Source organism: Dermacentor silvarum, chromosome 1 (genome assembly GCF_013339745.2).
Source record: "Dermacentor silvarum isolate Dsil-2018 chromosome 1, BIME_Dsil_1.4, whole genome shotgun sequence".
In the NCBI taxonomy this organism is placed as follows: domain Eukaryota; kingdom Metazoa; phylum Arthropoda; class Arachnida; order Ixodida; family Ixodidae; genus Dermacentor; species Dermacentor silvarum.
In genome coordinates, this window is record NC_051154.1 from 76,432,337 (window position 1) to 76,448,956 (window position 16,620).

A 16,620-nucleotide genomic window follows, 5' to 3' on the forward strand; every position below is an offset into this window, starting at 1 on the left:
TCCCGGTCCTGTCCGGCTGACCCGAGTGAGTACATGGCCCTCGTTAGGGCGGCCCTTTCTCTGCCGCCGAGCTTTCAAAGGAACGCTGCCTCTTCTTCCATCTCCTTGACAAAGGGTGACCGCTGCGCGACCACTCCCGGGCTCTTTCGCTTTGTGTGCCGCGGTTGTTGTGTGCTCGGCGGCGGTCGAGCGTCTTCTTCCTCAAGCTGATATTTGGCCCACTTGGCGACTTATAACGGCTGCAAGGTTAAACGCAGCGGATCGCTGCTGTGTTGGTCCGACAGTTATTCGCCCGCAGTTTCATCGTGCTGAATTCTTGAGACCGGACTCGCGTATAGCTGTGGTTGGCAAGCACACTTTCGCTATTGGTCGTTCCGCGGAGGAAGTTGATATCTCGCGGACAGTTTGCAAAAACTTAGCAGAAATCTGGGCAATTTTCACGAAAATTTGTGATAGTTGTGCATGTTTAGCACTGTAACGAGCAAAGTAAGTCGATAAGCGCAATATGTTGGAATGTAATATATTGCGTGTATTATCTCTTGATTAGTGTTGATTTCGATGTTACCATGACGAGTCCAGCTAGGTGTTGCAACGCTGGTAGTCACAATGCTATATTTAAGGAGGGGAAAATATTATAGCTCACTCGTCCAGGTTAGGTAGGTGGGAAAGAGCGAAAGCCCGTGTCGCCGTTCATTTGTTGGGTGTGTAATGCCCGAGGAGCCATATCCTTTGAGACACTCGCTTTCGCGTGCGCACGTTATTTTTAGTTTCTGCCAATGACAAACGCGAGCACTGGCGTGTAGTCTTTCGGTATATACTATAAACGATTACGTGAAATTACATTTTGTATTACGTGCTTAAAGAGCGGCAATCAACCTTCTCACAAGAGCGCTTCACTTTCAATTCAATTTTATTTTCCCATCACGTATTACATGCTAGCCGAGTAGCCCTCGGTAAATGCTATCTCTCGATAACTTGACAAAGCCGTGGACATCTATAATACTTGGCCAAACCATTTTGCTGATACCTTGCCAAAAGCCACGAACAGCCACTTCTGTGGCTTTCTGCTATCTTCTCTCCCTGTCCTTTGCTTCCATACCCCGTCACCCCTGTGCTGGCCGCCGCCCAGGTGTCAGCAGCCTCAGCTGGACAGTTGTACAGTGCGGCCAGCAGCAATTTCCTCCTCCTTTTCCCCCTGTTTAATACTCAATAACAACCAATTACTACTACTACTACTACTACTACTACTACTACTACTACTACTACTACTACTCCGGGAGTCTGGAGTCCGGGAGTTGGGCAAAACTGCTCTCTTTCGCTTCGTATACGTCTGTCCTCATTCGTAGATGGGCCTCGGCGGTGAATCATGCATATGTTGAGGAGCGGCAGCGATTGGTATATACGCCCACTGCGAGTGCCATGCCGCGCGCAGTCTCGTCTCTGCTGTGCCTGCGGCGCGTGGCTGTTGGCGTTGACTGGTTGGCGAGCGGAGTGTCGCACTAGAAGGAAATGGCTGCTGGCATAGGCGCGTGCTGCGACTCTGCAGGAAGCGCTCGCCGCTTGGCTGCGCCTTTCATCGACGTACGTTACTTCGTGCGCCAACTGCCACGCGGTTGCCGCTCGCTGCCCATCGCTGGAGGCGCCGCCCGCGTTCGTGTCTGCTCGCGTGTAGTGTCCACAGAAATAAAGCGCACGGAAAAGACCGAACCGAGCCCGCATTCGGTTCCTTACCCGACAGCCGCAGGCGTCCTCGTTTATTTTTTGCTAATTGCGGGCTCACGCGTCGGATGTCCTCGTATATGTATTTTTTGGTGTAATGAAAACTGAGACATTTGCTTCAACGCTTAGCATGCAAACTGCAAGCTGCCGTTAACACGTAAAACTCGGGCACCGTTTTAGCGGCTTGTCATATTGGAAGCCAAGCAATCTATCCTGAATTATTATATCGCTACAGTTTTCGCCTATGGCCTTTGAGATGCTGTCGAGGACAGGAACTCTGCTGATAGAGGGTCACTTAACAGTCTTCAAATCAAGTATAACTGACATCTTTAAGCGCTGTGTATATAGACTGCCAGCGCTTCGTGGTCGGGCTTCTTCCTCGCAGAGAGAGAGAGAGACTGAGGCTGTATGTATACCAGTGAGTGAGCCGACTAGGGCCGACTGGTCCACCCTTGGTCGGAACAAAAGCGGGGCGGATGGTGAAAATCCCAATCGCCCAGGTCCGGTTCCTTCCCGTGAGAAATTGCACCGTAGAGTCGATCTTGAAGTTGGTTTAACAAAGGGTGATTCGATAGTGTCGGTCGGGTTGCCGCGCGCCGCTTCGCGTGGGCGAAAGGCGCATCTCCAGGCGCAGCTAGATTCGATTCCCGGAACAAATACGAGGAAGCGTTCGTCCCTGCAGGAACAGGGAAACGGGCCGAGCACAGCAACTGGAACAGCCAGAGTCATCGGGCATGGTGGGGCACAGCAGTGGCGCGCGCGCGTTGAATTTGCATCTAGGATTTATGTGGCAGGGTGATGCTGCTGGCGCTGTCTTTTGTGTTTGCATCTGATGCCGTATTGCACAGATATAGGCAGTTTGGTTGTTGTGCAACGTGTAAAACAAAGGTCGTCTGCAGGAAGCGTATATGCAGAAGCACCTTCAGAAGTCATCATCTGTTGCTTTCTTTCGAGGTCGCGATGTCCATGACGGCACGGAAAAGCGATGCATGGCGCTCGTGCACGCTGCAGGGACCTTAATACCGCGGGCTTGGCGACCGGAAGTCGCTGCCGGCCGGAAGTCTGATGGGAGACCGGTGGTTTTCTCAAGGTCGACTCCGCGAGGCATTTGTTCGCAAATATCGGGTGGAGGCAGGCAGATGGTGGAGGACGCCGTGTCGCCCACGTTATCCGCTTATACACATATACTGCTGCGCAGAGAGCAGGAGATGGTATACAGGGTGTCCCAGCTATCATGCACCAAGACTTAAATATATGCAAATGCCACGTAGCTGGACAGAACCAAGGTAATGTTGTTTGCCGTCGCTTGGAGATACTCAGATTATTTCTTGCATTCCGCATAATTACTTAATTAGTCTTAATTATTTAATCAACTTCTCAAACATCATGTTTAAGTGAAAAGTGTCAATGTGAAAATTGTAGAGCAACATGAAAAACTCCCGATACAGCTTTCTGGTGCTCAATACGTGCTACATGAAAGTGTTTTTCCGAGCGTGAAAAAAGCCCGCGAATACACGCAAAGTGCCTCGAGTCGCGCGGCAACATCCGCCCGCCATGTCCCTGAGTGACGCTGGCTAGCACAGGGATAGCTCTAGTAAACATAACTACCCAAGTTAGTGGACGGGTTGATGACCGTCGCCGTAGCACAATTGGTCAGATGTGGGTTCGGCTCCCACCGGCAGCGAGTTATCTCGGTTAATCTCATGCCACATATGGCACTTGTGCGTAGCATGTTACAAGTAATTCATTACTTGCAGTCAGTATATCTTTTCTCGCAGTATTATTGTTTAGAAACTGGTAGCGAAACATTTTGACAGAATTGACAGTCTGCAGACGTGTTAATGCTCGTTAGGTTCTTGAACGTGTACCCCGATACACGAGCGTTGTCGGATTCACCCCCCACCGGAATGCGGCCGATGCGGCTGGTAATCGAATCGAGCCATAGCCACTCGTAGAACGCCATGCCACTGGGTCGCCACGGCGATTGAGCAATGCAATTGTTAACCGGTTAACTTCACTCCTGTAACACGCGCAACAATGGCAGATATTGGTGAAGGTCGAAATGAAAGTTGTGGTGTTGGTGGTTGAATGCCGATCGACTGTGTGTGTGTTCCAAGTGCGCATCGGGCAGCACGCTCGACAGCAGACCTATTCCTCAATCGGATAACCACGGGGTAAAACCGTAGAAACGGTTCGAGTAATGAAAGTAGATCGGGTGACCCGACAGCGTCGGCCGTGCTTTGTAGAAGAAACAGTGAAGCGTGTACGTGCCTGTTGTGTGGGCACCCCTTGAGCGGCTCTAAACGGGGGCGTGGGAGCGGCGCCCCTTCCGGGCCATTGCGCGGTCGTATGTGCCTGCTGCTGCTGCTGCCGCCGGGGTACGCACAGCGGCGGCGGGGCCCCGCCGTCGAGGAGGAGGCGCGCAATTTTCGCTCGCCGATGGCCCCGACCGAGGAAGCCGCGCGGCCACTTCCGCCACCCGGCGGCTTTCCGGCAGTTCCCGCGCGACGCGGAGAAAGTGGTGCGCGCCGCCTCCTCGCTCTGCTGTGATGGGCGCCCCTCCTCCTCCTCCACCACTTTGCGCGCGACTTCTCGCTGAGCACGACCGTCTTGCGTGCGCGTCGAAAGCGGCGCGTTTGTCACTCGGCACCTCTCTCTCTCTCTCTTTTTTTTTTTTTTTTTGCTCCCGCGTTCCGGCCCGTGGTGGCTGAGGTGTGACGCGCGCAGTGCAATGTTTGCGAGGCACCTGGGAGAGCCGTGCCATTCGGGAACGGCGGAAGAACAAGACGGGTTATTTGAGACGGAACCTACGGAGGAGGATCGGAGTAAAACGTGTTTTATCTCGGAGACCGAATTCACATTTGTTGATCTTGTTCGTGAGGGAACCGAGCTCGCGTTCGGAAACCTTGTCTGACGTTTCCTCATTGGCCGGCTTTGGGGCGTCCGCCACGCTAGGTGGCGACCGGGCGTGATAGCGAGACGATCGCCGCGGCGATGGCCAATCGCAGACTACACTGAGTTGCGAATGCGGGCCCTATTGTCTCGCGCTTCAGATTGATCGTTTCCCACGTAAGAGTGTTTTATAATTTGACAGCACTCGAACGGCGATAGCGAGCCAGACACGTGAAGTACTCGGTATTCTCTCTCTCTCTCTCTCTCTCGTAAGATCTGAAATTGGCCGGCCACCATCTCTAATATGTTCGTGTTCACGATTGGCCGGCGCCTGTTCCTGCGAACCGCTCAAGCGCGTGACCACACCTTTGCCGTGCGACGGAGCCTGAGCAGTTCCTGCTGCCGCGTGCCATGACTGGCCATCGCACTTCGGGTTCCTTGACGGCAGCCCGTTCTCTGCGCGCGTCATGCATATGCATGCACGCGCGAGGCGCTGCGCGCCACGTAACGGCGGAAGCGTGCCCCCGGCAGTCAAACTTTTCCTGTTTGCCATGGCACGGCTCACTGCAGGCGCTGCCATGCAAATTTGCTCTTTGGCCGTGGCTGTCGTCTGCGATCTCAACTGAAAGGCAGGCAACACGGCGCCTCACGCGCCGCTGTTGATCTCAGCGGTTTAAACAATTGCTCCCCCTTACTCGGTCGAGGGCTTGTTGGGATTTCTGCTGTCGTGCGCTATTCGCTAACGAGGAAGGCTGCGCGGCTGCTCTCGTCGACTCCTGTATAGGCGCAGGCTTTCTTTAGTTGCGTACTTGGACCTCGCTGTAGGGCCGGCATTCAGGGATCAGACAAGGTTACCAAGCTCCAGCAGGACATATCCGCGTGAAAGGCTGCGAGGGGCCCTATTTTGTAACGGTTCTTCTCATTTTCCGTTCTTTTTTGCCTTTCGTCATTATTCGCTCGCACAAAGCCCCCATCCTCTATCGCCAGGATCGGCCATTTGGCGGGACGCGGATGATTTTTAAAAAATGGATAGATTCGGGGGAAGAGAATACCCGCCAGATATGGCCCCATATGAAGGACCACTATACCGCTGACGTCACGACACTGATAGTGACGTGAATGGATAGGTTGCCGCCGCTGAATAGCCGTGCGGGTTCACCTCAGCGGTGGCATAGCCGGGGATGACCACCAGGGAAAGGAAACCGGTCTGGCTTGCTTGTAACCTGTAAATCGTTGTTCTCACACAAATTAACATTTGGTCAGGAGAGGAATGACGATACCCGCTCCCCTAGACACGCTACTTCACCGCAGTGCTTAGGGCGATGAAATACGGCCTTTGATGCCTGTTACTATGGGTTGTGTACACGCAGCGCATGTTCATTCTAAATGCCCGAGCGTGTCATCGCCAGCCTTAACCTTAAAGAGAGTGTGTGTTATGCCTGGCAAACACCTTAAAATGAAATTTCACATTGGAACGAGAATATTCATAATGTGGGAAGAACACTTGCAATGCCTTCTAATTGGAAAAGGCAAGGAGGAGGAAATAACTTTACTGTGTCCCGAGGAACCCCTCCCCACCCACTCTTGGTTTAGTGGTCGGCAGGGGTCGCGGGCCGCACCCACGTTGGGACAGGAAGCCAAGCTCTAGCAATTATAAATTGGGGATTCTTGCATTTGCAGTTCCTAAAATGTTAAGATTGAAAAATCTTGTTGTTTACGCCTATAACTAACGGCGTCGTGTATAAACTTGAATAGTAATAGTAGTAATTGGTTGCTTATTTAAATAAAGGAAGAAAATTGCTGTTGGCCGCACTGTAACTGTCCAGCGCAGTCCACTGGCACCTAAACGGCGGTCAGCAGTGAAGAGGGGGAAGGGAGTAAAAGGAGAGGATAGAGTGAAGGAGACACCAGCCTGCTCATTCGTGACGTACGGCCCGCCAGGAAAGTATACGTCGCCGAAGCGTGATAGCATTCTTGACAAGATCATATATAGAAATGGGTGTGTTGATAATCCATACCTTGAATAAAGCAGCACACAGTGACAAAGACAAGGGCGTGCTTGTGCGCTGCTCTAGTATATACGCGAGCATTCGGATCGTTGAAGGCATGCGGTCGCCGTCCTTCGTTTTATAGAAGCAATATAAAGTTGGGTGCCGCCGAGCTTGCAATCTGGGGCGACTAGAGCGGTCGCATTTGCGCTTCTTCAACAGGCCGGATAAATTTTGGTGCATTTTTATTTTCGAACGTGCGAGATTCAGCCTTTGTTTTTCTCTCTCTAGCTCTTTCATTTTCTCCCTTTCGGGTTCAACTATAGGATTTTCAATGATTTTTAAAATGTCCAAATAGATATGTTAAAAAAAATACTGCAGTTTAATAAGGGCTGTAGATTCCGAATGAGCTATAGTCCGTCACGCCACGTTGCCACGAAGAAAGGCGGCAAGGCATGATCGACTCTAATTAATCGAGGCTTTCTTTGTGATGGTATTTATTTGCGTGTCGGAAATGTTTTAAACGACATTTCCCGTCCGATTCCTGTCGCATGGATGCCCGATGAAGTATAGTCTGCTAACTCTGGGCGTTTCGATTCGTCTGGAGCCTTCCTTCGTAGAAATTGGCAGCTATAGACGTGAGCCGTAATTCAGAATGTTCGCCTGCATTTCCGGTTGCTAAATGCGACCGCGTCGAGTGAAGCGCGCTTTCCTGCATTTAGATCCTGTGGCAGGTCGGACGAGGAAGAGAGGTGAAAAGTAGAGCGACTGGCGTCTGTATACGCGAGTCCCCACAGTTTGTTCGCGCTCGTCTACGACTAAACTCGCTTGCCTGGGCCGTGGCCAAAGTTGTAATTCCGCCTGCCGTAGGCGACAGTGTTGCGCGCGTTACATGTATAAAAGTGCCACACTCGTTCCTTCGCTTGCCGTAGCGAAATGCTAAAACGAGCGACACACGGCGCGTAGTGGCCCACAGCGAGAGGGTGCGAGGAAGTATTTGCTTCGGAAGTGCTCGCCGAAACCGCAGCGACCCGTCGACGGAGCCGGCCGCGGACGACGACGCCTTCCGGCAGCGTGTCGGCTCAGTCCCCTGGCCCTCGTCGTCCCGCGTGACCCGCGGTGCTGCGTGTCTGCTGTGCGCACGTGACTGTATACGTTACGATTCTGCGAGCCTCGGGCTGCCAGTGCAAGCCGCCCGCGAATGAGTTGCAAAGGGATCCTACCCGCGGGACCGTGTGACCTTTATAAGCACGAGACATTTACGCAGGCCCCGTTCTCACCAAACTAGTCGAAGCACGCGCCGTAACATCTCTCTCCGATATCATCGTCCGAGCCTCTCCGTTCGGCCTCAGTGCAGCGTGCCGCATTGCTATCGTCACATGCGTGTCGTGTTATCTAACGTTGAGAAGGCGCATTGCGCGTATCCTCGTCGGGGTTGCCTGCTGGCGGAGAGCAGCCCAGTCAAGGAAAACATACCAATAACAAATTTCACTGGACGGGATTTGGGAAAGTATAGTTATGTTGGTCACAGTTATGTCACAGAGCACTCTACTTCACGAGGGCAGTGGCTGGCGTGCTTGTCACACGTTGCGTTATACATACGGGATTAGCTGCTACTATGCGGCGGTAGTGCCAGTGCGCCGATCCAAGCTGACCGCTCATTTTCATACCCATAGGCTACCTCAGACGGACTTCCGTTTTCTCCTGTAGGCGCAAGGTGTTTAATTAGGTTACCGTGCACTCGAGATATCTCATTCGGAGAAGTTGTGTATAAACGCGCATAAAAAGATAAACGCTATGTGGGAAAGCGCTGGGCTTTTGACCGGGAACCTTGTAGGCAGCCAACAATGCTATTTCGTTGTCCAAGGTTCCGAAGACTCAAAGGTAACGCGTCGCTGAAGCTTGCAAAAGTATCGTGAGGCGAGTAAACACCAAATGTGAAGCCATAGAGTAGCGGCGCGGGAATGGTCATCCGCTGTTTTCTGAAATCACGCGCTCGTATACGTGCGCGGCTGCTATCACGCAGTCGGCATCCGTCCCCCTACCCAGCGGTCTCTCGAGGTTATGAGCCGGGTTTTAGGTCTCGGGGTATGTGATCCGTGCACATGGTATCCCCCGCGCCGCACATGCCTGCTTCGCGACTTTGAGCACAAACGACGTCGATCTGCCGCTTGAGTGCTTCTATTAGTGCGTGCACGCAGCCTCGAACGGGCGTTCGCGGGATGGTTCGCGAGTGCCGGAAATTCGGTGGCGGTTGCGCAGCGGTGGCGGCCCGCCATTGTGGCAGTAGCCAACCTTTGTCCGCGGCGGATGAGGGAGAGAGCCGCAGTTATCGCAAAATTGCCGCGTTTCTCCCTCATCGCGTCTGACCCGCGGTTGATGCGGCAGTCACGAGCGAATGGCGGCCGCCTTGCAGTGCGACCCTTCCGCGGCGAATGCCTGCCGTCGGTAGCGTGCCATTCTCCCGCGAGATGCGTTCGGCTTGATGTCTCTTGATTCGAGTAAACCGGTTGCAGCGCACTGTGTATCTGTGCAGGCGCATCTGTCGACCTCCATCGCGACGATCGTTGCCGTAATGACGCGCCTCTGCCCTCTCCGAACGTTCAGCAGTGACCATCTCAAATCTTACTTATCGAACTTGCGAAATTTTAGGGAAAGGATGAGAGCGCGAAACGACCAGCCGAGTGGACGTAAATGTCTGTGATGCCCGCGCATGTTTGGAAGAGTGCGATTTGACTTAGTAAATGGCCCGGAGAATATATGAGCGAGTATGACGACACCGGCGATGTGCCACTGAAGTGGCCGTTACTTTCTCCGACTTTCTCCGAGATCCTGCTCCGAGTCCTGACCAGGCCTGAATGTGGGATTCATGTGCATTTCGATGGAGGCGAAATGCAAAAACGCCCGTGTGCTTCCGTTGTAGTGCACGTTAAAGAACCCCAGGTGGTCAAAATTAATCCGGAGCCCTCCACTAGGCGTGCCTCATAATCATAACTGGTTTTCGCACGTAAAACCCCAGAAAGAACAACAAGGTCTAGTCCGGAATCAGGAGATGGTAATGTTTGAGACAGTCCCGCAAAATCCCGGGACAATTTTCAACTTCACGAGAGATCTGCCTCGAGAATTTCATTCACTCTTCGTATAAAAATGGTGCACGTGTTGTTGTAATGAGTAATTTTGTGCTGTTTTCTCCTTTATAGGTGCGTTTTTAGGTAAATAGGCTGTATCGTCGTACAGCAAATATCGTATCAGGTTTTTTGTGGAACCCACTGTCAAATTAAGGGAGTCATAAAGGAGTCTTAAAGTGTGCGGTGGCTCGGCGTAAAGTGAGCGTTGCACAGTAGCCAACATAATTAGCACGCGTGGCGTCCTTCTCTCCATTCCAAAGAAGGTACACGGTGTCGTTCGCTGGGCGTGCGCTCATTCACCTTCGAGTCGCCTTAATGTCGCGCCCTCCTAATCGGTCGCGTGTCGCGAGGTGCCTTGCCTCGTCGTCCTCGTTTTATTGGTTGCGAGCCGCTTCGTCGCATCTCGAAATGCGTGCGGGGCCACGCGGGCACGGTGACGAACGCCAGGCGTTGTTGCTGGCGGTGCTGAATAACTGTGTCGTGGCGCCGACCCCGAAGGCCTCGGCGGGTCTCGGCAGCGGGGCCAAAAACCAAGCCGGCGCAGCTGTCCCAAAATAGCGCCCTTAAGGAGCCGCTGTTCCCCTTTGGCGGCGAACAATGGGCAGCGCGTGAGCGTGACGCTGTACGCCGGCTTGTGTCGAATTCTTTCGCGAGTCACGACGCTGTCCGGCGCGCGTCCGAGTCGCGGCAGAGTGGCCCATGCTCGCGAAGGCCATGGCTCCGCACTCCGCGTGTTCCTTGTGACCACAGCGCGAGGCTGCGCCGCGCACGCCTCGTGTATAAACAGCGGCGTCTTTTGTCGGCGTGCGTCCACGGGTCTCTCACGAGAACGAACGGCGGCGTTCGTGCGCGGTGTTCGACTCGTGCTCGTGATGGCCGGAAGCTCTGGACCTCCTTGTACATCGAAAACCCCGCGTTCCGGTCGTCGTCTGCGGCATACTGAAGCCCAACTCTGCTTGTGAGCCTGGCTACGAAGGCACAATAATGAATGTTGCGCGCACCGGACGCGATGCGACGCTCGGTTGCCTGCCATTCTGATGTTCGAGCCAGTTTTGCGTGCTCGCTCGTCTATCGGGAAGGCGCATGAAAAACCGTCCCATCCGGAAGAGCGCGTGCGCATCGTCGGTGCGTTGCCGTCATGCTGGCTGACCGCTGTGATGCTCCCAAGGGAAGCGACGCGCGGCTCTCAGGTCCAGTGCGCCGCCGTAAGTGGCCGCTCATTATTCTTGTCGCCTTTGTGCTCAGAGCCGGTAGGTAACTCCGGAGTCCCTCGGATTTCGCTCGCCTCAGCTTCCTCCCGCGCCTCGTGAGCGTCGTGATATTCCCATCTCGCACAGAATGGACTCGTTCCTTTCACTTCTAAGCGGGTACGGGGAAGCGCCCGAAGCTAGCAGCACTCTGGCAACGTTCGCACAAGACGCGCTCCTGTAGATATCAAACCAAGCGGTCACGTTACCCTTCGTAGCGTTCATGAGAATCCGGAAAGCTACACGGGTTGCACGTATACATCAGTGGACGTGTTCCACAAACTCCGGCACGCCGTGGCCGCACGCCTGGACCCAATTCATGGCGTACCTCAAGCATATCTGCAGCGTGCTTTCAGACGAAAGTGGGATCCTAGCTCTTCTCGTACTATCGGGTAATCTTCAAGAAGGACAATCCTTCGCTTCGAGGCCGGCGCGAGCGGAATTAAACCTTTGTAAGAACACTCCGGTTTTCGATGTTTGCCTCTCGTTAGTATAGTTAACGACCCAGAGACGGCATAACGCAGACACGATGGGCGACCTAGTTATCCGCTTTTTATCTGCGAGAAGTGCACTATACGAGGTCGTCTAGACGGAAACAAAGTGTTGTAGAAATGAGTGATTGAAAACAGTATTCAGCGTAAATGCCGGTCCTTCTCTGTCGATTGACAGATAGCTGAAAATTCATTACGATCCTGCCGCTGTGGCTCAGTGCTGCTTAGCACCAGGGTCACGGGTTCGATTTCCAACCGCGGCAGCACATTCTGATGAGAGCGGAATGGGAAAAGAGCTTGTGTACTTAATTAATCTGCAGGCGTCCGACTACGGTATCGTTCATGCATAGCCCGTGTGTTGCAGTAGGATGCGTGCTAAGCCCCATTATATATAAGGGCCCCGTTGCGCAGTAAGCACGGCGGCATTGAGCGTGAGTTGACCGTGAGCGAAACGTGAATCTCAGCGCGGCGCGCGCCGCGTGCTTTCTACCAATCCGAAGCGCGGTGCGCCGCGTTTCTGCCATCCGCGGCAGCGGCGGCAACGACCGTTTGAAAAAAAAAAAAAAAAAAAAAAAAAAAAAAAAAAAAACCCAGAAAGCTCGCCTTCGTGCACAGCGTTCGCCGCCAGCGTTTCCCGGTAAAGATTACGGTTGCATAAGCTGGTTACCGGGAAGCGTTAGGCAGTCAGGGACCCTTTAATGTTATCGCGTTCTGCTCTTAAATGCGAAGCTTAAGCTTCTCCAAATCCCATGACGTCACGGCCGCCGTGTGTGGAAGAGCCCTCGCTGCCCATCTTTCGCGATTGCATCTATTTACAAAAGATGCGTTCACCAACAACATTTTCTAATGCGTTTCCCTTTAACTTGTGACCTGCGGTAGTTGGTGCTCTTCCGCGTACTGCAGAGACCACAAATTATTAACTGTCACTGACATCATGTATATTAGCGAACAGTTTCTTGCTTCTGAAAAGGACCGCGCCAGCGCGATAGTAGTGTTGGGGTAAAGTGCACTTTACGGGGGCTCGTGTCGCGGCGGTTGGAGCTCGGTGCGCGCACACAAAGATCCCAAACTGTCACACGGCGACTTCATTGTTATGAACAACATTTGCGCCTGCTTTTCTGCTGTTCGACGTAGGCAGTAATTTAACATAAAACGACTCTAGTGTATAGGAGCAGGAACACCAGGACGCCTTTTAGATGTGAACTACTGTTATGGCTCACAACGTCGCAAGAGCTTCTAGATTGAAATAGTTTGGTACTTTTCAGAAATTCGATTTTATGGCACGTATGAGGAGGCATCGGCCCTTACGCGCTATGTGTTTATATTTAGCGTATTTAGAAAGGGCGAAATACAGTACGCCTAGCTAATTTGCGGGATATGAATGCCGAAAACGCTATACCCTAGCTGTGATGTTATAGCGCATGGACAAGATGTGGCCACGCCTGGCGCATACGTGGCTGCGCCAGCAGGTTCGTTTAATACCCTGTCGACTATTGTGGAGCGCCCTTGGTTGCATTCAGCAGCGGCGCTGTGCGTGTGAGCTGGGTTCGCAAGACGGCGGTGGGAAACGTGTGCGCCATGCTGCGGCGGCCACGTGCTTCGTTGGCCGCCCGCGTGCTCGACCAGGGCGGTCGGCCGAGCCCACCCAAGGCCGGCGACTCCTTCCGCGCGCGCGTAACTCGCAGCTGGGTGTGGTCCGTGTGCTCCACTTTCGTTGCCGCCGGCGTCCTCGGCCGATCCGGAATCTCCGGTCGCGGGGCGCCATCTCGCTTTTTTGTTTCTTTTGCCGTGTTGAGCATGCGGCACCCTTCCCTACGTTTTCTGGACGCGAAGATTTCTGTCTGCGCAGGCCGCGCTCTCAAAGAACTGCGCCCGCAATCACCTGCCTCTCTGATTTGCATTGGTGTGGTGTATAAAATTTATTCGTTCAAGAAATGCTGGCTGCAAAGCCTGTCATACGTTTGCAAAACAGAAACCGCATCAAGTGTGGCAGTCTCATAAAAAAATAGTGTCTCCGCGACATGCGGTACTGCAAGCATGTGTAGCCTCTCAACATTTCATGTGCTGTTTTAGTTGGCAACAGCATGCAAAGTCTGTACATCCACATCACTTTTTTTCTTACATTGGGCTTTGTGTGCAGCCCGATTACCAAATGCATTGTTGCTCTAGGCACAGGCCGATAAATGGCTTGTATCCAACCTGCACGCCGAGCCATGCATGGGCTTTCAGGTCAACCCAAGACTGTGTGCAAATTGAGCAATTGATTTGATTTTTGCTTTGTTCTTCCGCTCTTTTTTTTTTTTTTCTTTTTGATCTTGGCTCATCTTACTTTTTCCACTCCTAGCTTGCGACTTTAGCTCATGTCGTATTCGTAAATTCGAGTTGGATAGCCTCTCATCAGCTCTAGTCTGAAGTTTTTCAATCAAAGCAACAATCATTTTGTTGCAGCTTTTGCTCAGGAGTCAGCAGTTTCGGCACCATCTTGGTGAAAACCTTTTTCATTTCGAATTTTTCAGTCAAAATCTGGTGAATGTATGCCTATCCCAAACCAAGTGCTTCTGCTATCATTCTGTAACAGTCGTTCGATGATCACTGAGCACAAGAGAGTGTACACAATCAGTGTTTTCCTTTTCGTACGAGGTAATGGGCATCCTCATCTTTCATCGTCTTGGGGTCTTCATGGCATTACTGAAAATGCTGGACTGACTCGAACACAGTTCTTTCTTTTAGAACATGCTTTCCATAGGCCCAATTTCACATGAAATTTGATATTGATCTTTTGTTTCATCTATTCATCAATCTCCATTTCAACAAAGACCAAAAATGGGTTGCACAAAAAGTGCACTCTTAAAATTCTGCCTTGTCATACTATGTTACTATGTACTCGTACTAGTGGTCAATGGGGTCCTTTCGAATGAGAGAGCAGTGCCACTACACTCCCTCCTTCCACTTTATTGCTGACTCACTGCATGAACTTTTGGAACTGACCTCGTATGTGCCACTGTGACACAAAGGGTAACTTCTTCGCTACCAGTGTCCACATTTGTAGACACTTTTTCTAAAGCCAAGTACTCCTGAGCGAAAAGGTGCAAGACATTAAAATTGCACACCTGTCACAGTCTTCACCTTCGTTTACTCAACTTTAAAATGAGGAAGCTATATCTTGACTGATGCGGCTGTTAAAAAAAAAGACTGGCACGAGCGTTTTCACAAATCTTCTTGTTAGCTACCAATGTCCGCATTTGTGGACACTTTTTCTAAAGCCAAGTATGCCTCAGTGAAAAGTTCTGAGGCATTCAAATCACGCGAGTTTGTCAGCCTGTGTCGTGGTTTACCCTGCTTCCAAAGGAGGGTTGCATATCTCTGCTGAGGTGGCAGTAAAAAAAAGAAAGAAAATGGCTGCAAGCAGCTCATTAAGTGCTTTCACAACTTGTGTCCACATTTGCAGACAGTTTTTTTTTTTTTTCAAAATGTTTTTTATGTCACCAATATTTTTTTTTTCTATGAGCTCCTTAGATAGTGTGAAATAAAGTTTTAAAGACACTCATTTCCCTGCATACATTGTCTTTGGTAGTGAAGAGGTACTTGCATACCTGCACTGTGACACAAGGGTACATGTGTGTTATTCTTCCAACTGCATACACCTCTCATTACTGCCAAGGATCAAACAGTCGCCTTCATCCTAGAGACATTTTTAAAGACGATAGTCTTTCTTGGGCTACCTAAATGCGAAAAACTTCGTCTGTCTGTCTCTCACTCGATTCAACTGCCCGGCCAGTTGACATCGAAGACTATCATCTTTCGATGTCATTTGCAGTGAAGCAAGCAGATATGCGGCCAATTTTTATGCGTCGACGTCTCAGTGTGCATATGCCTGAAATGGTGTTTGCATTTCTGCATGGTGTAGTACTTAAACATTGCATAACACTAAATTAAGTTGATACCTGTGCAGTGCACATGACATTGCACGAGATTATACTAGGGATGGTCGATTAATATTTTTATTCGATTAACAATGAATCATTCATCATTATAGCCCTTAATCGATTAATCGCTTTCGATGCAGGGTTTTTAATCGATTAATTGATTAATCAAAATTTTTGCAGGGCACTTTTGAAAAGGTTGAAACCCAGTTATATATTCTTGTAGCACCCTATCCTAATGTTTGAGAGGTGGAACCAAGTGTCAAACACAAGGCTATAAATGTTTGATAAAGCATAATCTTTAACTTGTTAAAGACTAAGTATAGTTGGCAGTAGTAGCTTTTGAAAAGATATATGTTATGTTTGAAACAATATATGTTATGAAATAGCACTTAGAGTAGCATTAAACGAGATTAAAAATTATGGGGTTTTACGATGCCAAACCCACAATCTGATTATGAGGCACGCCGTAGTGGGGGACTCCGGACTAATTTAGACCACCTGGGGTTCTTTAACGTGCACCTAAATCTAAGTACACGGGTGTTTTCGCATTTCACCCCCATCAAAATGCGGCCACCGTGGATTAAACAAGGTAAATGGCACTAGTGAATCCCTGTACAGTACAGTAAAACAAGAAATAAGAAAAATGTCAAAATTTTACGGTGAAGTGCAACTGAAATATACAAGAAATTGCAATATGCACAGGGGTATACTGGTACTGAGTTTGGATTTTAGGATAAAGAGAAGTACTGGCTTAGAATTTTAGACCCCATGCTCGTTTCTACAAAGCGAAGGAATGTCAGTTGGCTGGGATGTTTGGGTGAAAGCGACACCTTCTTTGAATGGCCACATAACCAGCATGCGAGAATAGATGCTCGGGCGCTATATATTTGCTGGAATCGACATCAACTCCATCGCTATGTCAAATACATGCTCCAAATCGGCGCGCATGCTTTCTTTAGTGGACTGGGAGTGGCACGACGATCAACGACTGGCTTGCTATTGTATGCCTCAAACTGCGAGGGCATTTCAAGCTTCTGGCATCGAGTGGAGTGGTTGCGTGTGCGGTGTGGGGGGAAGAGAGGGAAAGCGCTTGTCTCGGCATCGCTCCAGACTCGGAAAAACAGTCGACAGTCGCTCTACCACAGCCGCATAGTCACTGCTCGTGCGCCGCCATTCCAGAACGATTTCAAAATTTTCGCACCACTCCTGTCAAACTCTCGAAAATGATT

General features: G+C 51.0%; 1 protein-coding gene across 2 annotated transcripts in view; it reads left to right on the forward strand.

The window, feature by feature from the left end:
* The window catches only part of LOC119466526 (protein spire homolog 1), a 200,882-nt gene that overhangs the window by 170,776 nt on the left and 13,486 nt on the right, over window positions 1-16,620 (forward strand). The window lies entirely within an intron of this gene.